Raw genomic sequence first — 25,649 nt, 5'->3', positions numbered from 1 at the left:
ATTAAGGGAAATGGGGAGGGATAGGGAGCGAGACTGACAAAGAAAATTACCTACTACTACTAAACCAGCATTTTCATTATAGTTGTTACTGTAAATGCAAGTGGGCTAATCCAGCATCAGTGTGCTTTCTTCAGACATCAATATTACTGATGATAACTCAGTTTACAACTGATTGCTGTGTTTTAATCACAGCCCTCTATGTTGGGCCTATGTCTAGAGCTATTGTATGCAATCAAAAATCAAGATCATTATTGTACTTGTGCATTTGCCTGAAATACAGTACAAAACAAATTAATTAAATGTAATGAAGATAGTAACTTTGCTTTTTCTAAATAAACCTAAAACTCATCTTAGCAAATACGCTGTACCGGCAAAAGAGTGGATGACAGGTACCTTTAACAAAATAACTGGTGTAAACTCAGCACTAAAACTAAAAACAGCTACATGCATAATTTTATAGGCCCCGAACAGTGAAAACCGTGGAAGAACATTATAATTATTTTTACTTTCTACATCTGTCAAACATTCAATAATAAAACACCATTGAATTTGTAATCACAATATTTTCTACAATAACTTTTAAAAGTAAACCAACTATTGAGCTTTTTTTACCATAAAACTTAATGGTTATTTTCAGGTTGTGAGGATATGTTTGACTATTGAAAGAATTCTAATAACTGAAAAAAGTAATTATATAAAACAAATTAGCAGTGGGTATCATCTCTAGCATAACAAATAAACGGACAATAAAAACAAACTAGCAAATAAAGAGAGAAAGAGAGGAAACAGCAGAAGATGTAACGTTGCTAGAACAAACACTATTTTACATCCTTTAAGGTAACTAGGACATAAGTGTTTGACAACACCATTTGTGATCTAGCAGTAAAAACCAGCACATTTTCCAGCATATGTTTTAACTACATAATATCCCCTAGTTCTCAGTGCTTGTTTCAAACTGGAGGCGGAATGAAGCAGACGTGTCAGAAACACTAAATGATATTTAGCTGTATCTCCCTCGCTGAGGTCTGTATTCCACTGATAATACTGGCCCTACTTTCAGAACAGTCTTTGCTAATTTACTCACGGCGTAGCTGCCAATCTGTCCACAATAATCTCACAGGAGTAACCCAGAAAGATGTGAAGAAGTGAAAAGGGAAATAGAGTGGTAAGAATGGACTCTGAAAAACAGGCGATGCTAAAGGCATTTGATTACAGCAAGAAAACAGTATGTGCATGGTACCAGGGTCCCCCAGCAGGATATGAATCTACAGTACTGCTGCCTGTGATTTCCTTCTATACGGCATCGTTTTCCCAACAAGTCATAGGATCTGCATTCAAGTAGGGTGGATATATAATGCTTCTACGTTTCTCATGATGTGGGTTGTGCAACACATGCATATTAGTTACAGATAGGCTACGACTAATGCTGAAACTGGAGAAAAACTAGAAAGAAACAGTGAAACATGCAGCTCAATCAGCAAGAAAATAAAATCAGTGAGGCAAGAGAAAGGCCATAAAGAACATGTACTTATGTATAAATCAAATTGGTATGACCCATTATCTTCTTTCTGCACAAATGAACTTTTCCAGAAATATTTAAATTCCAGAATTAATATATTAAAGTGAGATTTTTAGATACCAGTGCCTATTGCACCTGAACAAACAAACCATTACATGGTCGAAAACAGCACTTACACAATTTCCTCAAAAGGTAAGATGAGAAGTTACAAAGAAGAGAGTCATAAGTTACTAAATAAACAATTCTTTGTTACTCAAAGAAAGGTGATGAAGCTACCTTCAGTTTCAACATAAAAGGAGATGAAATAGTAACACCCACTCGTATCAACACAGGTTCTACTCCAAACTTCAGTAAATACCAGATTTTACTCCTAAGCCTGACAGTGTTTTGCAGGAAAGAGTAATACAGACATGAAATTGTTATTATCATCTTTAACCTCATTTGCCTGCAGGCTGTCTCTGGAAGGCATGGTCCTCCTGAAACTCCATTGCTTAGCTGATGGCAAACAGTGCAGCCATGTCACTAGCCAGATCAACAAATCTCATCGAAAAGCAATAATTTATGGACAATAATTCTCTGTTAAATCAGCAAAATGATCCAACTTATCCTAAGGTCATATGATGATTAGATCTCACGGAAATTTGGAATGTACCACAAGAGGCGGAAAGAGAATGCTGCTTTTCAGCAGCAATCCACTTTCAGATCGGATTAAAAATAATATGAAACTGTAGCCAAGTGTGATTGAGCTATTTCACTAGGCTGCATAAATCAAGTGCATTATGAAGACAAGAAGTCATATTACCACGTGAATACAAGAATAGCATTAGCTTTGTTGTAACCCTGTTGTTGTAAGGACATGAGAAAAGCAAGCTTTATAGGAAAAGTTACTGCATCTTTAATTTTGTTGGCTAATACACTTGGAAAAAAAGTGCCAAGTTTTTGGGTGCAAAATTTCTTATAAGGTGTGAAAAAGAAACTGCAAACCCCAAGCTAAATGCTAGAAAGAGGTTCAACTAAATTAAAATGTTAACTAGTCCACCTGAGAGAAAAGCACAGGCTGGAATTTCAGAACAGAAAGCAAATGTTAGCAAGGTCACAGGTAAAGTTCACTAGTTCTTGTGGACCAGAAAAAATGCCAAGTAGTAAGTATTTGTGGAAGAAAAAAGGAGGGGGAAGAAAACCCAGAGGAAGGATAGCAGAAAGGATAATGAGAAGATTGCAGTGAGTTACTAAGAAGAAAAAATAGTACAGGTCAACTAGCAATGGAAAAAAGATAATCTGTGGACTGTATCAGAAAACAGATGCACGCTGCTCTGACCACTTTAGATATTGACTGCAAGCTTACAAGTATTGGAGACCTATGTTCATCAGATGAAAAATATCATGTTAAAGATGCTTAGGTTAAGAAAAGTAAGAACAAACTCAAGAAGTAGTCACTGCTGACTTCATGATAGTCATTGTCTTTGATGAATTGGCATAGGAGAACCTTTCCTGATACCCGTTTTCAAAGTATCACACAACTCACGGAAGATTTAAGTAGCTGGAACAGCTGAAATCTAGACAGAAGAGCATATAATGATACAGAACGTGGAAACACACTAATTAATCAGAGGACAAGCTTCCAGTGATCTATTTTAAAATTTTATGAAGGAATCATTTCAGACTAAAGAACTATGGAGAAATGCATGAAAGTAGTCATCGTTATCTCGACTTGGTACACCTAATTTAGGGTAAGAGACACCAAAGGAAAAAAATGCAGGAAATAAAGAATTTGCCAGCCCCAGTGACTTCACCAAACTTGCTCTGAAATTTGAGATCAAAGAAAACCCATGCTGGGAATGGAACAGGAAGAATTTATTCAGTCAGTTAAAGCTCAAAGAGAAAAAGTTGAGGATGAAAAACCTAAACAAACTCATAATAGCCAAAGAGCTAAAGTGAACAAGACAGCAATTTTCAAAATGCTGTAAAAACACAAGTGCTGTTCCCCAGGGCTCAGTTTTGGGGCCAGTCTTGTTTAATATCTTTCTCGATGATGTGGATGAGGGGACCGAGTGCACCCTCAGTAAGTTTGCAGATGACACCAAGTTGGGTGGGAGTGTCAATCTCCTTGAGGGTAGGAAGGCTCTGCAGAGGCATCTGGACAGGTCGGATCAATGGGCTGAGGCCAGTTGTATGAGGCTTAACAAAGCCAAGTGCGGGGTCCTGCACTTGGGTCACAACAACCCCATGCAAAGCTACAGGCTTGGGGAGGAGTGGCTGGAAAGCTGCTCGGTGGAGATGGACCTGGGGGTGTTGGTCGACAGCTGGCTGAACATGAGCCAGCAGTGTGGCCAGGTGGCCAAGAAGGCCACCAGCATCCTGGCTTGTAACAGGAATAGTGTGGCCATCGGTAGTAGGGAAGTGATTGTGTCCCTGTACTCAGCACTGGTGAGGCCACACCTTGAATATTGTGTTCAGTTCTGGGCCCCTCACTACAGGAAGGATATTGAAGTGCTGGAGCGTGTCCAGAGAAGGGCAACAAAGTTGGTGAAGGGTCTGGAGAGCAGGTCTTGAGGAGAGGTTGAGGGAACTGGTGTTGTTTAGTCTGGAGAAGAGGAGGCTGAGGGGCGACCTTCTTGCTCTCTACAACTACCTGAAAGGAGGCTGTAGAGAGGTGGGTGTTGGTCTCTTCTCCCAGGTCACTAGCAATAGAACGAGAGGAAGTGGCCTCAAGCTGCATCAGGGGAGGTTTAGACTGGATATTAGGAAAAATTTATGTAGTGAAAGAGTGTTTGGGCATTGGAAGAGGCTGCCCAGAGAGATGGTGGAGTCACCATCCCCAGAGGTGTTCAAAAAACATGTAGATGTGGCACTTCAGGGCATGGTTTAGGAGGCACAGTGCTGTTGGGTTGACAGTTGGAGTTGATAAATCCTAGAGGTCTTTTCCAACTTAATGATTCTATGATTCTAAGAAGTCAAAAGTACAAAGCAGAAAGCAGATCCACTACCAAATGAGGGAAACAAACCGGACTAAACTAAGAAGTTATTAGGTATTTTTGATTCATTCAGCAATTTGTACACAGGGGAAAAAAGTTTGAACAAGTTAGAACAGATAGAAAACAAGCAATTTTACATCTATGTATTTTGGAAGAGTATCAGAAACAGACCACTAACAAAGACGTTTCAGTTCTTTTTTCAATACCCTAGTCATGTGAAACGAGGCTGATATTTTTTTTGCTCTGTTCAACATGGAGGGACTAAGAGGTCTTCCTTCTACAATATTAGCTAACAACCTCTACCGAAATCTTCTTTTCTCACCTCTCCCAGAAAACAGATTTTCACCTAAGTCAAAAAGTTAAAGTGGAAATTTAAAATTTTTAAGGCAAAGGGTATATTTACTTCTCCGTGCTCTGATGATAGAGACAGCACAATTAAACCACTAGGTCTAAATTAGAATTTGAAGAAACATGCCAATAAAGCAGTTCTTAAATACACTATTAATTTTTATGGTATTTAAAAAATGCTGTCCAACAGAAACAGCGTGTTAATGAATTGGAACAACAGAGATTTCTTGGAAAGTTTATGTTTTATTCTGTTGAGCTTTAAATTTCTGTTTTTCTGATTAAGCACAATGGTAGAATTATGTTTTCTAATTAATACTCTGTGCCGAATTCACAATGGCTGTTAAGAGTTCTTCTTTTTACTGAAAGCAAACAAAAAACCACCCAACCCCAAAGCATATCTGCTAAAATCCAACATCTGTTTGCATTACAAAGCAAATGTCAAAACACTTTTATCAAAAGGAACTGACTAATCTTTCTATGAACAACTACTTCAACTATTTTCCTGCAAGTTCCACTGAAAATTCTCTTCTCTGACAATAAGGCAGGGATTACTTTTGTAGCTCAACCTGAAGATACACACTGGTGGTTTAGTAGGGATACAGTAAGTACTGCATAGGCGCGTACTGGTAGGTTATCTCATCCTGGCTAGAATGTTCAAACACAGTGAATTAGCAAATCTATTATTTCTATCTCTCTTTCAAATGATTCAAAATTCTCCTAATGTATTTATAAAACTACTAATGATCCACTATATATAGTTCTTGATTAGTATAACATATTTCTTACGTAAAAGCTTATGTGTAAACACCACACCACTTGACCATACATCACAACACGAAACCAAACAAAAAACCAGTGAGAGAAGTAAAGATTCATCCAAATTAAGTGTTCAATATCACTCACATAATTATATACTGTCTACAAACTGCTACTAACCCTCTTCTGTGCTTTTGTATTTTATCTTGGGGGAAGAATGGTCCTATAATTCACAGACTTTGCCAAAGGTATGTAAAAGGAATCATGTGCAAAAGATGGAATGTATGAGAAAATACACTTTGACATTTCTGCATTAAATGCTCCAAAACATTTAGCAGCATTTATATCACACATAGGAAAAAATACATTTTATTTATGTATGCGGCAAGACATCATTACCATTTTGTAACATTGAAGAAATGTGGTTCTCCTGTACTGGGCACCAGCATCAAATGACCTGTGATGAATGTACAGTGCAAATGTAGCATCTGAAGATGTGGCAACTGACTTTCTGAAGGCAAACACTTTGGAGAGCTGGCTAGACAACATGCCAGGCCTGGCTCATCTTACTTTTGACAATCATAGAGCAAAAGTTCACAAGTGACAGGAAGGACCAGTATCTGTATTTTCCCCCCAAAATCTCTAATATTCTCTCCAAGAAACAGAACTGTTTGAGTTCAAGTACACAGAAATAAACACTTAATTTAGGTACTCTGCATCATCACTCTGGAGGAGCTGCTCTGTTTCCACAGAAGGAAAGCATTTCTTTCCAAAGTAAATATAAAGAAGACCAGACTGCTCATTAGGGCCTCTACATTTGCTACCTAAACTAGTCAGCGTGGAACACCCCCTTGCGACCTAAATCCAAAGAGAGCATCAAAAGTGTGCTGGTTTTGACTGAGAAGGCGTTAATTCTCTTCACTGTAGTGCCTGTAGTAGTCAGGGACCTTTCCAGCTTCCCATGCCCTACCATGTGGGCAGGAGGCCGTGAGGGGCGGGGCCACGGCTGGGGCAGCTGACCCAAACTGGCCAATGGCATGTTCATTCCATACCATGTGACACCATGACCAGTATATTAATGGGGCAGTTGTGGCTCCGAGACTGGTGGCTGTGTCATGTGTGGTTTGTTTTGGTGGTTCATTGCACCACCCCCACAGCCCCTGGGTTTCACGCCTCTCATTTTTTTCCTTTCCATTGCATTTTTGTTGCTGTTTTATTTTAATTATTAAACTGTTCTTATCTCAACCCACAAGCTTTACACTTCTGATTCTCTCCCCCGTCCCACTGGTGGGGGAGTGAGTGAGCGGCTGTGTGGGGCTGAGTTGCCGGCTAAACCACAACAAACAGTTATGTTTGTAGCATACCAGATGCTCTCTTGCTCCACAAAATCCCAAAAGGATTAAAAATTGCTATAAAATCTGGTAAAAAGTGATAGTAAGCTTCGAAAAGATTGCAACAACACAGTGCATTTCTCAACCTGTATGAGCTTCTACCAACTGGACATCCTCTGTATGCAGACTACTGTAAACCTGTTAAGTACTTTGGAACACACACTTTGGTGACTATTTTTTGTGCTTTTCTTACACATCCATTATATTGGGTAGGCCAACCACATCTAAATTAATGTTTCTTGAATCTACAAATTTCCAACATTTTCTACTTGTGATCATTAAATCTGATGCATTGATTGTTCCTTTGTGCCACAGTGTCTGTCAGGAAAAAACCAGATCTCACGGTGCTTAACACCAAGCCTGGTGGTTCATGCTGTAACAGGACTGAACTGCCTTCTCTTTTAAAGTTCATATTAAAATAGGCTACCTACTCAGACTACTTTAGCCACCCAAATACAAATGTAAGCAATAACTATTTACAGCTATCGACTATCTTAATAGGAAGCACTGACCCTAGGCCTGAGACTTTTTCAGGGCTTGTGAAGCAGCATGTGGAATGGAAGACAGAAAGTGCAAAAATCAGTTTGGTCCAATTGTGCTGGTTTTGACTGGGACAGAGTTAATTTTCTCCATAGTAGCTAGTATGGGGCTGTGTTTTGGATCTGTGCTGAAAACAGTGTTGATAACACAGGGATGTTTTCACTACTGCTGAGCAGTGCTTACAAAGAGTCAAGGCCTTTTCTGCTTCTCACAGACATACAAATTTGGATGTTCTTGCAGACAAATTTGGATTACTTCATTTGGAGGTGAATCCTATTCTCCTCTGTGTCAAACAGCTCAGAAACTGGACAGAGGGAACGTACAAAGAGGTAACACACTGCCACAACAGAAAAGTGTAACAAGAAAAGCACTGAACTAATTAATTGCTATCAATGCTTATAAAGCACAACATGCAAGATGAGACAATGCATTTCTACCTTGTCATTAACTACTGAAAACTTAAAAAAGACACAGAGCAGAACTACATACAAGCTCTGTGGATACATTTGGGCAAAATATTTCAGGTATAAGCAGTCACAAACATGCTCCTGAGCACTGACACAACAGACTATAAATACACATCTGCTGCACTGGACACCAAAGGGTAAACTCCTACGCCTCTTAACACAGGATGCTTAAAATAGGAACATGTAAATTTTAAACAGGCAGTATCAGGCACCAGTAATTAGTTTACATGTGCAACTGTTCGGCAAGTTTGATATTCAGATATAACAGAACAGTGCACCCAAGCACACCATCAGAGAATAAAAAGCTCTCTCCGTGCTAAAACCTCCAAGCCTTCATATGGCCTTTAGATACGCAGAAAGATATCCCAAAATTAGAACCTGTTCTGGAAAAAAGAGAGGAACCAATCCTAAGAACAGGTTAAGAAAAGCCAGTGCTCCCAGTGTCCAAAAGGCTCACCATCTCCATAGGGGATTCCAAGGGCGAATGACAGGGGATGAGGACAACAGAGACCATCTGATGAACCTCATGTAGGTCTTGGTAGATATGATGCCTGCAAAATCTACCCATTTCACTGGTTATTAAACTTTGTCTACCTTCACTCTAAGAATACAGCCAGAAATGAGGTTGAGTGGATCATGAGTGACAAGGAGGCTGTAGGACTCATCATGGAACCTAGGGATCTGTTGATGTTTTTATTCGCAGTGACAGACATATTCTGGTAATGAAGTAGTGGTTTAATAGGCGCTATAGGCAGAACGGCTTTGGCATCTTCACCTGTGGGGTGATGCCCCAGGAAGGTTTAGAGATACGGCAATAGGTAAGCAAAGATGGAAAACAGCCCTCACAGAGGAAAGGAACATGCTGTAAAGACAGACTTGCTAATTTGTCCAAAATTTGAATGTTGTATTTATATATGTGGCCCAAATAGTATGGGCAAATAAAATAAAATACTGTTCTGTGGACCACTGCCAAAACAAGTTTATTTATAAAAGGAGGGGTTAAAGAAGGGGCCGATATGACGACAGTGGTACATTTATCTTAGTCTTTGATGGCTGATCACTAATGCAAAGACTACAAGTGGTACGTAGGAGGACTTGGAAGATTTAGTCGACAATCAACATTTTGACTTAATTGGCAAAATGGAGATATAATAATTCATACGACTGATAGTAATATAGAAGACTAAAGCTTGTTTGGGAAAAAAAAGAATAAAATTCAACAGAATAAAAAATGTGTTTCAAGTAGGCATGCTTCTGTAAATGCAGAATTAGTTGGGAGAATCCCCAAGAATTTGGTGCTGGTGAAAAAGGAGTTAAAGAAACCTCACAGTTCTTTAAATAAACGATACTGACCACACAGAGTGCAAAGCCTCCTGCAAAGGAATAATGGGGATTGTACAATGAGACCATATTGTCTTACTTAGGACCTCACTGTCGATCTCACAGAATGCAGGGAATGGAAATGAGGTCAATTTACTGAGCAAGAATACCACAGCAGAACACGGTATAATGGGCCAAAATTAGACACAGTTGGCAAGAGACACATCAAACTCCAGAAGAAATAATTCTGGAAGTACATTAGGAGCAAGAAGATGATGGAGGAAAAAGTTAGTCCAATGTGAAACACAGGGGAAAAAACTAGAGGGATACGAAGACAAAGCTAATGTTCATACTGCCTTTTTTTGCATCCGCCTTCACCACAAATCTGCTGCATTGAGGCGCTTAATACAATTAACCCCAGCAACAAAAGGCAAAAGGGGAGGAGCTCACCCTTGAACAAGCAAGGAGCTGAATAAATATTTCTTAAATGCATTCAGATAATCTGTGATTAATATACTTGCCTGTTAAATGCCCAGTTATGAATCTATTTCAAAACTGTTAAAGGATGGATTTCAAAGCAGTGAAAAAGATAACTGCAAAATGATACTTGATAACTGTATGTATGCAGCACACAGGTATGACCCATGCCTAAAGAAGGGGATAAGCACAGATAAGGACTTACAGACTAAGCCAGCTTCAGAAGAACTCTACGGCCTACATACAGACAACCATTATTTTTGATAGCCCTAGGGTGTCTTAAGATATTCATACAGACACATTCTGTGCAGATACAACCCAGAACCTACAGGGGACCTATAACCTTTTGAAGAAGTTGCTGGGTACTACACTACATGCCACAGCGCATCTCAATTAACACAAGAAGCCTATGTATAAATATCTTGCTTGCTCCCCCTGTCTTCAAGCTCTGGAGAATATGTGCAATGATTAAAGCACGAGATATCTCACTATATACAACTGTCTGGAAGTTAACAAGGAGCTGAGCAACAGCCAACACGGATTTGTCAAGAATAGGTCACGTCAAGTCAGTCTATTTTCTTTCTGACAACATAAAAGGCCTTGTGATAGAAGGAAACAGCACAAGTTTTATATCTTGATTTTAACAATGCTGTGTTGCATGACATTTTCTTAAGCAAAGCTAGGATATATAAACTGTAGTTCTGTGGCTACAGAACTACTCAGAACTCTTTACATAGGGAACTATTGTTTATTTATTATCAACTGGGAGGCTGTATTTCAGGGGCATGATAAAAACGGAAGGAATTTGCAAATAACATCAGAGAGGGACTGAGTAAACTGAAATCCACAACTGAAATTCAGAATTCTCCTGATGGATTTCAGAAGTATTCTGGAAACAAGAGTGATAAGTAGGGCATTGCAATAGTGGTAAATGCAGTTTCAAACTCTTGTAATACATAACTAGAGAAATACAAAATGAAGGAACTAAGTGGCTATGCAATGCTTCTGCAGAAAAGTATTCATGGCTTATGAGCACATGGGCTGATCACAAACTGAATATAAGTGAACCTTGCTATAAAAATGCAAAGAAGGTGAGCACAACACTGGAAGTTATAAGTGTGTAAAAACACAGAAATCAGTTCTGCTCTTGTTGGTGTTATTTATCACTTGAGCTGGAGTAATACATTCAATTTTGATTGCTGCAACTCAGAACTGGTACAAAGTCCAAAAGAAAGAAATGAGGCTAAGCACAGATTTAAGGTCCTAGATCTACAAAGACTGGGCTGATTCTCAAGAAAAAGAAACAGGGAGATGGGGAATGGGTTACTGCTTTTGTGTTTGCAGCCTACTGCAAAATGACTGGGTTTGAAGGCTATTCCACGCAAAAACTGTATTGGGTTTGCATGGAAAGGTTTTGGTAGTGGGGTGGCTACAGGGGTGGCTTCTGTGAGAAGCTGCTAGAAGCTTCTCCTATGTTTGATACAGCCAGTTCCAGCTGGCTCCAAGACAGACCTGCCACTGGCCAAGGCTGAGCCCTTCAGCACCTCTGGGATAACATATTTAAGAAGGGGGCGGGGAGGGAAGAAACCTGTGCAACTGCAGTCAGAGAGAGGAGTGAGAATATGTGAGAGGAACAACTCTGCAGACGCCAAGGTCAGTGAAGAAGGAGGTGGAGGAGGTGCTCCAGGCACCGGAGCAGAGATTCCCCTGCAGCCTGTGGCAGCAGGCCGTCCCCTTGCAGCCCATGGAGGTTAACAGTGGAGCAGATATCCACCTGCAGCCTGTGGAGGACCCCACACCGCAGCAGGTGGATGCCTGAAGGAGGCTGTGACCCCATGGGAATTACACACTGGGGCAGGCTCCTGGCAGGACCCTTGGAGAGAGGAACCCATGCAGGAACAGGTTTGCTGGCGGGACTTGTGGCCCGAACAGGGGACCCATGCTGGAGGAGTTAATGAAGAACAGCAGCCTGTGGGAAAGACTCATGTTAGAGAAGTTCATGGAGGACTGTCTACCATAGGAGACACCCTCGCTGGAGCAGGGGAAGAGTGTGAGGAGTCCTCCCCCTGAGGAGGAAGGAGCAGCATAGACAAGGTGTGATGAACTGACCGCAACCCCCATTCCCCATCCCCCTGCACCGTTCTGGGGAAAGAGGTAGAGAATTCAGGAGCAAAGTTAATCCTGGGAAAAAGGCAGGGGTGGGGGTGAAGGTGTTTTTGTTTCCTCATTATCCTATTCTGATTTGATTGGTAATAAATTAAACTAATTTCACAAATCATGTCTGTTTTGCCTGTGACGGTAATTCGTGAATGATCTCTCCCTGTCCTTATCTTGACCCACGAGCCTTTCATCATATTTTCTCTCCCCTGCCCAGCTGAGGATGGGGGAGGGATAGAGTGGTTCTGGTGGGCACCTGGCATCCAGCCAGGGTCAACCGATGACATAAACACAGTAAGCTCCATGCTCTCCACGTAGATGCCTAAGTGAACACAGAATAATAGTCAAAATTGCAGTGAGAGTGATTCAGATTAGACAATGAGGGGAAAACTTTCTAACAGTGAAAATAATGAAGCACTAGACTTACTTGAGGAGGCCATGAATTCTCCACCACTGAACAGCCAAAATACCTTTTAGAAAATATCAGTCAAGAAAAACAGACATTGTTGATTCTGCCTTAGTGTAGAGAAGATTAGATAAATTGTCCTTTCTTTGCATATTTTCTATGTCAAGATATAAAAGGTGCTAAAGAAGTTTAAAAATAAATTAGTAACAGAGTATTTCAGAGTTTACAAAGCTGAAGGAGAATATAACAAATTGCCATCTATTACATGATAATTAAAAGGAAAACTAAAAGGGATCTTGCATGCATTTCTCTTCTGACCAATTACCAACCTCTCTGTTTTTTTTTAAGAAGGTGCTTAAATCAGTCTTTGCATTTTGTCTCCAAGGCCTCTAGCCTCTTAAAGCTCTTCCAATGGAGTCACTCTATGCAATTGACAACAGCTCATGATTCACATTTGAAACAACTACTCGTTTAGACAGAATGACCTTCAAAAACACTGCAATTTCATAAGATAATGGCTTAGCTCTGCCTGCATGTGATTTAAACCTTAGATCGCAATTAGTTCCAAAATATCTTAAAGGGATGTCATAGCATGGAGCATTGCACTGCCTTCTGGCTCTGCTTGTATTGCAGACACACTCAGTTTCTGGAACCACCTCTCTCGAACACAAACCTGTCATATCAGCCACCAGGATTATGCTTCATGATGGCTGGAAGGAGCCTTACTCACTCAACAACTGCTCTGCTAGCAGTTGATAACTCGAAGCATGTTAAAAGCCAAGTTAGATACTTTCTGTTCTTGAGGCCGAGTGTGGCAACCCTGTAGAATAGACTTCCCATTAAGCCCAAGAGCCAGAAATTATCATTGGGAAATACAGAATGGCTGCAGAGGGTAGTATTATAAGGCCATATGCTTTGTTCATACCAATGTTTTCTAGAAAAGAATGTTACCATTGCAAAATGGGGAAGCACTAAAAAGGGTAACAGAATTTATTACTGTATGTGCTCTTCTCAGTCTCTGGACTGTTTAATTTCTGACTGACACATCCCTCAGACACTCTAACAAGATCTGCTTGTACCTTATATAGGCCTAAAATCTATATAATAATGCAAAACAATGATTCTCCTGTTCATTACTTTGGCTAATGATCTGGGAACGAATTATGTCAAGTTCTCCACAGCTGGAGCTCTCCCTGTCAAGCAATAGTTGGCAATTATAAAACTTAACTTTTATCCATCTGAAAAATACTTTTAAGTGAACTTGCATGTATTTCCAGTAGGAAAATCACTGAGGAAGTTTCTCCATTTCCTGTAGAATACTGCTGACTGTTCAAGTATGCCATTACCTATCTAAAAGTCATTTTTCCACTTATACAACTACTGTTAAAAGAGATTGTGATAAATGGGGCCAAACTAAAAGGATGCTCTAACAGTTGGCAAGCCTATAATAGAGAATGAGGGTGAATGTGCTTGGGTAAGAAAAGGAAAAGCAGCTGTAGTTGTTCCAAAAAATCTCTAAGTTCTGTTAAACAATGGCTGCATTTCTGATGATAGCATTTCTGCTACACAATTCAATGTTAAGCAAAGAAACTACATTTTTCAGCAGTCAGTAATATGTGAGTGGTACCATAAGGTAACAATATCAGATAAAATCGGAGGTTGAACTAACCCTTGATAATTGCAAGGAACAGATCACATAGATAAAGCTTGTGAAAGAGCACATAATAGCCAATTACTAAAAAAGCTGTCAAATAAAAGATTTCTATTTCTATTTAGCTTAGCTGGCATAAGACTGAAAAGGGGGCTTTTTATTTTCCATAAATATTTCAGTCCATTTGATATAACTGTGGCTACTACTCATATATATGCATCCACCGTCTTCTATGTGTATCACTTAAACTCTGCCAGCAATCCATGCTAACTTTTAGTATGCAAAAGAGTTCCATGGGTGAGTTGCCTATTGTGTGAAATACCACTTGATTGTTATTGAAGTTGCCAGTCTTCACATTTAATTTGGCTCTGGCAGATTAAGAACTCCAAATCCAGTAATTTTTTGCTAGAATTTGTTTTATGACTCAGGTGCCCTTCTCTGGATTCTTTCCACAGCTTCTGAAGTGAACTGGCCATGCTTAATATTCAAGATGATGACCTAATACTATTTATTGAATGAGAGTATTTTTTTAGTGCAGTCTCCCTGTTGTTGTTGCTTAAAGGTTGACTGAACAGATGTTTATGCTGAGCTGTCCATAATCATGACCATATATTTTCAAATCTGATTTAGAAACTAGCAATGGAATAACCCACATCATTATTCCCAGTGCAAAATGGTGTATGCTGTCCTACACTGAAGCCCCACTGCCACCATTAAGCTTCAATGTCTAGCTTAGACTGCCTTAATGTAGAACTGCTCAGAATTGGATTGCCTCTGAACCTTTGGGTAAATCTCACATGGTAAGGGCCACAAAAAGACAGAGCTCAGCAGTCCACAGGAAGTACCTGTAGATGTGATAGATAATTCATATTTCCCTTAGAATTGGCAGGGAAGCAGAGTCTGGAGATGCAGAAAAAGGAACTATATGGGGATAAACCAGTGGCACTACCAGACCCTGAAAAAAAAACAACCTGTGTGAGGGGCTCTGCAAAACAAAAACATCTTGAATGCAAACTGCCGCACAGTGAATGGCAAAATAAAAACCCTGGACTTCAATTAATTTTTAGATTAGTAGCTCTGCAAGCTTGATTCAAGAAATTAAGAATTCTGTAAATTCTTTACAGAAATAATACTAAGGCAAAGTATACCCTTGCAAATTAGGTCAGTGTAGGAAAAAAAAAGACAGGAATCTATCAACTTAAAGCACAAGATTTTCATTAATCTCCAAGACCAGAACGAACCGTACTGAAAGTACTAACCTGACTGTGTTATTAAACTATAATAATACACTTCAGATGGGTATAAAAATCAGGGGCCAGGCAAAAAAAATGAGATATACTAACAAAGGAAAACAAGAACACTAACAAATAATCTTAAATCACATTAGAGAGCTAGCCTGTTACTGAACAGGTAACATGATGTGTTTGTACTTCTCCAGGTTTTTTTACACATACAGAACGTAGATTTCAAATCCTGGGAAAAAAATGGGAAACAATGTAATAAGGAACCCAGAAGATTACAAAGAAATGAGCACCAACCAGAATGGAGCTCTCAAGAAGAAATCATGACATCACTCTAAATGCTTTCTCTGATAGGTCTGAGAAAAAAGCAGTAGACGTCACCTACAGAATCATACACACAATCATGTGTGTTGGGCATGAGCTCGAGAGGTCATGAAGTTTTCAAAGCCATTCCACTTAGAGCAGCTTTCTTAGAGCCTTGCCCACTTGAAATCAGAGTATCTCCAAGAAGGGAGCTTTCACAGCCTCTCTGGACACCGTCTTGCAGTGCTTAACCACTCTTGCTCTGAAAATATTTTTCCTGTTAATCAAATTAGAATTTCCCATGTTCCAGCTTGTTTCCATTGCCTCTAATGCTATTCTTGTGTGCCTCCAAGAAGAGCTGTGTCTTCTCTACAATCTCCCATTAGCTGGCTGTGAACTGCCATGAGATGCCCTCGCAGCCTCCTTTCTCCTGTGCAAACAAATCCAGCCCTCCTATGCTACAGCCCCTTAACCATCTTCGTAGCCCTCCACTGGACTTGTTCCAATACGTCAATGTCTTTCTTGAAAGAAAGGGTATCAATGATTACTCCTCTTGGTCTGCTGGCTTTGGTCCTGCTCATTCAGCCCAGGGTTCTGCTAGCCTTTACTGCCAGGGCACAATGCTGGCTCTCATTTAACTTGCCACCTACCAAGACACCAGGCCTTTTTTGAAGATGGGTGCAACATATCCTTTCTCCGGTCATCGGGGACCCTCCCTTATCTTCAGAACCTTTCAAAAATGGTAGAAAGTGGCCTTACGAAGACATTACCAAGCTCTCTGAGCACCCTTGGATGCAGTCTGTTAAACCCTGTGGATTTCTATGGGTCAAGTTCTCACAAGTGATCTTGACTTGGTCCTTATCTATTGCTGGCAGTTCTCCTCTTTAAATGTTTTTACAAAGCTTAGAGTCCTTGGAGATCTTCTTGGTGAAAATGGAGGCAAAGAAGGCATTATGTCAGCTATATATGTGTTCAGTCATTAAATCACACACCCCATTCAGCCATGGCCCCACGTTTTCTTTGTTCAGTCTACTACTTGTTATTCTTCACTCCCCTCAGGATCTTGAGCTCCACTTCACAGTCACTATAGCTACAGCTAGCACAGTCTATTATTACACCCCCAACCAGCCATTCTACAATATTGAACAGCAGATCCACCTGTGCATCACCCCCAGCTGCCTACTCTGTTACCAGAGTCAAGAAGTATCCTGACACTCTCCAAAAATCTCCCTGTTTGCATTCCATTGTGCTGCCCTTCTAGCAATAACAGGGAGGTTAAAGTTGAAGAGTTTATCCACTTCCTCACCCTATCAAAGAATAGTTGAGGTTAGAAGGGACCTCTAGAGGTGGTCATCTTGTCCAAGCCCCCTGGTCAAGCAGGGTCACCTATAGCCAGTTGCCCAAGGCCATGACCAAATGGCTTTTGAGTATCTCCAAGGGTGGAGAATCCACAACCTCTCTAGACAACCTGTGCCTTCACTAATAAAAGTTTTACCTTATGTTCATATGGAACATCCTCTCTTTTGGTTTGTGCCCACTGCCTCTGGTCCTGTCACACCCTTCCTTCAGGTATTTTATACACGTTGGTGAGATTCCCACTGATCCTCCCCTAGGCTAAGTCCCAGATCTCAAAGGCCTATCCTCATATGAGACATGCTCTAGTCCCTTAATCCTCTCAGTGGCCCTTCACTGTAGTCTCCAATAGCTCCATGTCTCTCTACTGGGGAGCCCAGAACTGGACAAAGTAATCTAGGTGTGGCCTTACCAGTGCTAAGTTAGATCAGATGGTCTAGCAAACTCCCATCACAATGATATCCATGCCACTTGCCCCTCCTCTGACCCTGAGCCCTAAGATCTGAACCAGACTGTAATCCACCCTGTAGAAGAGCTCCATACACATACGCTGCTTGCCTTGAGAGCAACCACTCCCCTTGTCTGCTCTGCCTTTCTTTTCTCAAGAGAAGCAAATTTTCATCAATGGTTTGGATATACATAAAAAAAGGAAAAAGAAACATGTGCAGAGAAAGGCACAATATAATACTGGAGAGGAGCAAAAAAGGGAGGGGAATGAATAGTAAAGGAGTTGGTAATTACCAAGTTTAATACAAAACATTGATGATTTCAGGTCTTGAGGACACAGATGGTAGGAATGTGGAAGAAGTAATGCAGTCGGAAGCTACAGAACATTTAAAAAAACAGACAGGGCTTGCCAAAAAGCACAGAGACAAAAGGATAGCAACTGTTTCTTTGCCTGAAGATAAGGAACACTTAGAGGCTCATCTCAAACACAAAAACACATGCACACATTTACACACCATGCTATAACTTTGAAGAAAAATCTACCCTTTCTTAAAACAGCTTCTATGTATTTAAAGCCAACAATGGAAGAGGTTCTGAGTTTAAAGTAGGTAAACAGGAATATAAGAAAATCGCTTCTGCCAAGATGCAACTATAAGGACTTCTTTTGCTGTTGTGACCACAAAACAGTTAGAAGTAAAGCAGAGAAATACACAAATGATAATACAGATACATCCAACACAAAGGAATGCAGTAGACAGCAATACAGGGACCTGACTTAATTGCTGCTCCCAGAACAACAAACTCAGCCACCCCAACTTCATGTCTTAGGTAGGTGACAGGGAACGATACCAGCTCACACTACATCTCTCACAGCAATTCTGATGTAATATAACTTGACTGCTGATATTCACTCTGTATAATCCCTCTTCCACAGGTCTCATCTTTTTACAGTAGAGTATAACCTGACCTGGAATATGGCTAAATTTTATTTAGTCCCAATTATGGAGTTATCAATCCTTATAAGAAAAACTCTTGTCATTCCCAGCTGATCATCGACTTAACATAAACAGTTTGTCCTAAAATACAAAATGGAAAGACAGATTCTTAAGACAGATGGTGAAAGTAATTCTGAATATTACTTTAGTCCTTTAAAAAACAACCAGACTAAACTTAGAAGTAAAACATCACAAGATGAAAAAGAAAATATCTACTACCATAGGAATAATTGCTTCAGACAAGAGGAGAAAAGGAAGAAGTCTTTTAAAGAAAGAAACAAAGACCTTTTCCATCTTCACTAAAGTGGGAAATATGCCCAGTAAGACTGAAGAATTGCAAACATATGTTTTCAAAATGAAATGTGACTTGTTAATTTAGACCTTGTCTAAATCAAGAAGACAAGTGGGATAGCTATATTCATTCCAATACACTGTAGTGTCAAAAAAGACAATAGAATCCAATCTGGTTGAGCTCAGATGCAAGATATTAAATGAAGAATTTGAGGAGAATAATAAATCTGGCAAAATGACAAGATAAAGCACATTTTAAAATGAAGCAAACCCCAAGTAAAATATAAGTAAAACCAGAATATGCAGCAAACAGTACCTCCAAACTGCATTCGCATTCTAGAAATTACAATTAAAATTTATTTTTCTATTACACCCATCATACAAGTTCCAATCCCGAGCATGTCAGAACACACAACAAACAGCAAGTATTTATAAAGGTACTAGAAGAGGCACATAAGCGTGGGGAAAAAAGGTAAAATAGAAAAACTTACATAGATCGTGATGAAGGCAGGTGTGTGTGAAACTTGTTTAAAAAAAGGTGCTTTGAGACTTTGAGAAAATAAAACGTTATTAAATTATCCAACAATGCTCATATGTTGGGGAAGGTGCAGAAGAAGAGATGTAAACAGCTAGGGTCTATTAATCTAGCTTGTGATAAAAATAAAAGACATATGCCTTTGACCCCGAGAAGCAGAAGGTGAGGGGACGTTTCATGTAAACATCTAAAATTAGTCAGCCAGGTTTGATGAGTGTCATAAATGAAAACCCTGCATCCAATCTTTCTTCTCTAGGCATCAGAAAACATTGCCCTTCTATGCAAAAAAATGGCTGTATGTCCTTAACACAAAAGCGAACAAGCTAAAGGAAATTTGAATTTAATTCAAAGACAAAGAATAGCAATGTTCTGAAATAATTAGGAAAAAAAACGCTCAACCTCTTTTTCCCTTTTTTATTTAAGCAAAACAAATATACTTGAAGGGGGGGGAGGGGGAGAGAGCAGGGAGATAAAACTGAGGGAGAGGGGGAGAGAAAAGGTGAAGGTGGGGAGAGAGGTTGCAGCAGAAGCATGGATGGATCGCTTCTGCTTGCTCTTCTTTTCACTGCACCTGCATCCAACATTCTCTTTTAAGTCCTTGGCTGTCTTCAGATTCAGAACTGTAAAGAATGTTCTGTTCTCCATCTAATTCCAGTGCAGCCCTACAGTGGAAACACTGGAGGCACTGCAGACCAACTCATATCACTTGATTATTAGCACTTTGCAAGGAAGGAACAGTTGAAACACTAAACACTGCAGTAGCGCAATGCATCCTTAATAGCCACATAATTTGAAGCATGTCAGTCCCTGTGTCCATATATATTACCATTTATGTCCACATATTAGTTGTACCCTCATAACAAAGCTCCTAGCACAAAGTCTTTTAAAAAGGCACTTGTGCAAGTACTTTCCCACTGGAAGCGAGATGTTTTATCAATTCTTTTCTCTTTTTAAAGAACTAGCAATTCTGTCAAATGTAAATGGAACTGGTATTGCACACAAGGTCCTCTTTTTTTAAGCACTAACAGCTGTGCACCATACTTCACAGAATTTGTTCAGGGGGAAGGAGAGGGGAACAAAAGCTTCACTAGTTTGCATCAGAAGAACAACCACGAGCACAGGGCCCCTCACACACCACGACTTATGGAAAAGGGTGCTGCAGAGACAGCTGTGGCTCTAGTATTTTCAGCTTTCTGTGGGCACAGCACCTTTGCTGTGCCCTGCCAGATGTTCTGAGTTGAGCCTTGCTACAGACAAAAGGAATTGCAATAGTTCTGCTAACACCTCTGCAAAACTTGTTTGTAAAGATGAGACATGCTATAAGTGTGACAAGAGCTTGTAGCTAGGGCTTTAGAAATGAAACAAGAACTTCCACAACATGGTGGAAAATGCTGATTCACACTTCTGAAATACATTGGCCAAGCCTGGAGAAATGCAAAAACATGACACTTTAATAAAAAATGTAAAGCTTCCTATTCACGTGTGTAGAAGTACTGATATTAAGGAGAACCTCTAAGGATTATTGCAAACAAGCAAACAAGAATTCTATTACCACGTCAATCAGAGCAGCTAGATTGCAATGCAATTGCAGTGAGCCTTACTGGACTGCACTAGGGAATCTAAAAGAGTATTCCTGTTGCTAAAGCCAACAGGGATTTTGAAGGAAAATCCTTCAGCCTTCAACTCATGTAAAGTGAAACTGATGTTTGTTGTTACTACATGACTGTGAAATGTGCAGATACACCATCCATACAGCTGCGTTTGGTAAAAAAGGTATTAACTTGCAGCACAAGGACAGAGGGGCCAGCCGGGGGTAGCAACCTCTTTGAACACCCCTGGCTAGCTGAGCTCAGGAATCAGAGCCCCAGAATCTTATTGAAAAGGCAGCTTAAATGCTTTGTAATTTCTTCATCCCTCAGTCTATAAGATACCTATATTAAAACTAACCTAATAAAGCTGTACAAATAAAGCACATTACAACAACACTATGCTATCCACATTAAGCAATAAAACCAAAGAAAAAATGTCAGTTAAAGGGAGAAATGTGACATAAAATGACCTTCAATTACTATACACACAGGGGGGCCAATTTAACAGCTTTTTAAATATGCTTAGGTGCAGAAGACATATGTTACATTTAACCTCCCATTGCAAATGTTCTCCTCTGAACTATGTGCTTTTGTCATAATCCTAAAACTATTTCAGTTAAAACTCAAACATGTACAGGAACATAACAGTAAATATTTGAAAGCTACTGATGATAGAGAATTGAAAAGGACAGCTAAAAGGTTGCAGTATTAGCGGAAAAGGCAGCTAAGATAAGATAAGGTAACCATTTAGCTACTACTACACAATAATTCCACAGACAGAAATGTAAAAGTACCGGTGAAGTTAAGAAAACAAACAGGAAGATGGTTACACTGCTACAAGGAAGGAACTCAGAAAATAAAGTTTCACTTTCTTCTAATATAAAACTAATACACAGTAAGATATATACAAAGAATAAAATAAATACTAAGTGTCAGAATGGCAGATACCAGACCTCTCTCCATGTCTTTTACAAGCATAAGAATTTTGTGTATTATTCATTACCCACTCTCCACTGCAGAACTCAAACTGATGTGCTTGGCAGTAAGAGTAACTTGTGCACATCAAAAATAACGGTTCCCTTCTGTTATCATTGTTCAAATGGTAGGAACAGATATTAAGCTGATTCATACTACCTGAAAACAGAGGTTTTGAAATGAAATTCTGTAGATAACCTCCACAAAATTACTTCTAACTATTTTAAACGGAACAGATTAAAATCACTAACTGACATCAGCTTGTGCCTTTTTCAATGCAAGGTGAGAGGGAATCTTTGCGAGGCGATAAAATCAACCTGGAAGTGCCAGCATCAACCTAAATTGAGTAGGCCAAGGCAGAAACATAGAACCTGCGCTGACCTTAAAATGACAGGATGCCGTAATGCTATTACATAACAACAACACTGGCACTGACCCAAGACAGTTATTATTTTGGGATTCACTGATTTATAAATCAAAAGAAAGAGATTAAGGTGGGTTTTGACCCATTTGAGAATCTTTTGGTTCATACATCATGTTTTTCTTTTTAATAGATTGCTTTACTATAAACCTGAAATATTCACAGGTACTTCTGCAAGACTACGTGGCTTAAGTATTTCCTTAAGAATATTTAAGTTCAGAATTTTGAATTTAAATAACTTGGCTATTTATAAAATGTAGATTGAGTCAGAAAATAAAATATTGCTACATTTCTTTCATAAAACAAGTAAAGCTAAGACAAGATATAATTTTTGTTAGGATATCCTCTACTGTTTTAAATGCTCCTCATAAGTAGGTTTGGTCAGATAAAATGGCACTGCAACCTAACACACAGGTCTGAGGAGGCTTTGAGATCCTTCGTAGGTGTGTTTGCAGCAGGAAATTCCCATCTTATCTGAAAGGGCAGGCCAGGTGCAAACCACAAGAGGCTCAGAAGAACCCAATATTACCAGAAAAGAAAATACAGGACACGGATCAGAAAGTTGTTAAGCATTTGTACAGTCTGGAAAGACACATTTTTTTAGAGCATTCAGGGAAGAACATTTTGTTTAGCTCTCTAAGGATGAGTAAAATAACACTTAAGCTTTCTGCTGCTATTCAGATGAGGCAGCACTTCTTTTCTTGGAAGCTTACTCCATGGGTGTATTTCCCTTCCTTTTGCCCACACCCCAGTGTTAATAGCAGGAATTTGGCTCCCCAGTAGCAGCAATGACGAAAGCTAGTGTAGACAAGATATTGCCAGCTGCCATTCCTTTTCAGAGACCTGTCATACAGACTTGTTACTTATCCTTGCACAACAGACGTTGTTTAATTAATATTTAAATAGGTACAGATACAGAGAGAAACTTCCTGCTTTGAAGATGAATATTTGCTGAGAGGTGGTCAGAAAGGCTTCTGTTACATGTAATTACCAGCTTGATGTATTAATATTAGAAGCAGGTATTTCTTTGATGAAAATTACATTGTTTTTCAGCTGTAGAATGTTCTAATTGGAGCTGAAAAAAAAATACTTTGCTAGGATTTGTGACAACTAAAATCTTTTGTGCAGAGACTTGGCTTTCCATATAGTTTTCATACCTACATGTTTTCTTTATTGCCAGATCAGTCATCTAGGTCTCCTGGGCGATCACTCAACAGGCTTCTGTATGAGCTGAGCTTTAAGGGGTATGAGCCTTTGAGTCCATATAGAATAACAAAGAGTTGGAAATCTGGATGTTCAAATTCCGGACATGGGGTTCCCAGTATCCAGGGATGCAAAATTCTGGAGCAGTCTTGGTCGTGGCTGCTTCTTTGAACAATGTCCACTTACTATTTCACTCTGAACCGGAATGACAGCAAATAAAATTCTTGCTAAAATATATCTACCATAACTGCCAACTTGCTCCAATTTCTTTTATAGGCATTTTCAATGCAGAAAATACACACAGGCCTCATTGCTACTGAAATAAAATTTAAACTAATATACAAGCTGAAATCAATTTCAAGTGTGAATAACAGATGATACAATTTATCTTTTCCTAAGGGGAAAAAAAAAAGGGCAATGATCCTACACTTCCACTTTGTCAAAAATCTAGCTGGAGTAGGAAAAACTACAGCACCAACATCAGCAGAGTTGTTCTCAACTTCTGTTCTGGGACATCTTTCCTAAGGCCCTTTGTTCCATGGGCTCCCATGGCTCTTGTTCCATGAGGGGCTGCCATGACTCCCTGATAGCAATCGCAAAACTTGAGAACAAAAGAAAAACCAGAAACACATCCCATGAAGCTCCTGACTTAGCCCTGAACTTTTTTTGAATGTATTAGACTAAGCAGGGTTAAGAGAGAAGTAATTTATTTATAATAAACACTTGCACGGGAAAAAAAGAAAACCTCAGCTCCCTTAACTAATGGTTTCTAAAAATGCTTATTCAAACTGACATATGCGTGACAAGTTTCAGCTCAGTACGATTTAAGGAGGAGTTATACCACCCAGAAAAATGGTGTTTATGACAGAAATGACAAAGGATCATTCATCATAGGGTTTTTCTATGTGGAACAGTAATAAAGCCTAAATGAGACTGCACTTCATTAGTAATTTATTTCACAGATCACTATATATACACAAATTGCATAACTCTATTACATTTTTATAGTGCCATTCATTACAGTACTTCACATACTATATCCACATGACAACACAGAAATGCATCTTTCTCTGGGGTAGACAGCAGCAGCCAACTGCAGAGCAGCGCACAGGGAGGAAACACTTCAGAGCCAGAAGAGCAGGAGTAGGAATTCTCAGGTGAAACAGGAAAAGGACAATATAACACAATGAAACTGAACCCTCAGGGATGGGCATCTAACTCAAAGAGTAGTTTTACACCATTTTTGCTTGCTTGATGCCCCACTTGTTTTAGACAGTAGAAATAAAAGAGGTAGACTGAATACCCTTGCCATGCCCAGTCAGAGTGACCCACACCAGAGACTCTCACCAGAGCTCCCTGGCTGGAATTCTCTCTACCTCTCACTTGATCCTTGAGCACTACACTGGCATTTCCCACTTGCCGCAGAAAGGAAAAGAGTATGAGTTTAATTGGTTTCATCAGTCTGTATCTGGGATGCTACTCTTTAGGCATAATAAAGGATATATTTTTAGATATCAAGAAAAGGGATGCAATTCTTTCTCTAAGACCTCCACAAAGTGAGGATTTGGGGCTATTTCACTCCCCACCAGAAAACAACCCTCAAACTATCACACTTAGAGGCCAAACACTTCCATTAATCTTCCAGAGATGAATGGAGGCTCCTGCCTTCCAAGCACATGCTAAAACACAGTATGCTACACAAACCCACGGAATGCTGTGAGAATACGACAGACAGAAGGACACCTGTAAACGTCTCATGACAACTGCTTTTCTGTGACTAGTTCGCTTGTGAAGTAACAGCGTCCAATTATGTAGTGTTGAGCCTTTGAAATAACATCTGCAATGTATGCGTTATGTGAATGCTTTCTGAAAAAAATTTTAAAAAGAAATGCATTGCTTTTAACTAGTGAGGTATGATTAAATTCAACAAATATTCTCTTGATTTTCTTGCCAAAAAACTCTGCTGTAAGAACCCTGATAAGAAGGTAAATGGCTTGTCAGTTCTAGAGCCTCCATTTTCAAAAATAAATTTTAAAGTAAGAAACTTCCTAATAAGGCCCCTGCACTTGAACTGTAATTCATGAACACATGGATCTTTAATGGCTGGAGAGAAAACGTTATTTTACCTAACGGATTTTTTTTTTATCTCTTCTGGTAAATTAACTAGCAAGAGGGGAAAAAAAAATCAAAACTATCAGGTAAATATTTGCTGGGCACTAAGTTAAAATCTAATCTACAGCAGGGAAAAAGGTTCTTTTAAAATTTGTCAATACTGACTTCGCCTGCCTT

General features: G+C 39.5%; 1 protein-coding gene across 2 annotated transcripts in view; it reads right to left on the bottom strand.

The window, feature by feature from the left end:
* ASXL3 (ASXL transcriptional regulator 3) overlaps positions 1-25,649 on the bottom strand; it is a 132,285-nt gene that overhangs the window by 20,230 nt on the left and 86,406 nt on the right. The window lies entirely within an intron of this gene.

The sequence above is a fragment of the Phalacrocorax aristotelis genome, chromosome 2 (genome assembly GCF_949628215.1).
Source record: "Phalacrocorax aristotelis chromosome 2, bGulAri2.1, whole genome shotgun sequence".
Taxonomy (NCBI): domain Eukaryota; kingdom Metazoa; phylum Chordata; class Aves; order Suliformes; family Phalacrocoracidae; genus Phalacrocorax; species Phalacrocorax aristotelis.
Note: the sequence above shows the minus strand (reverse complement) of the source record. Positions and strands in the feature narration are given on the sequence as shown.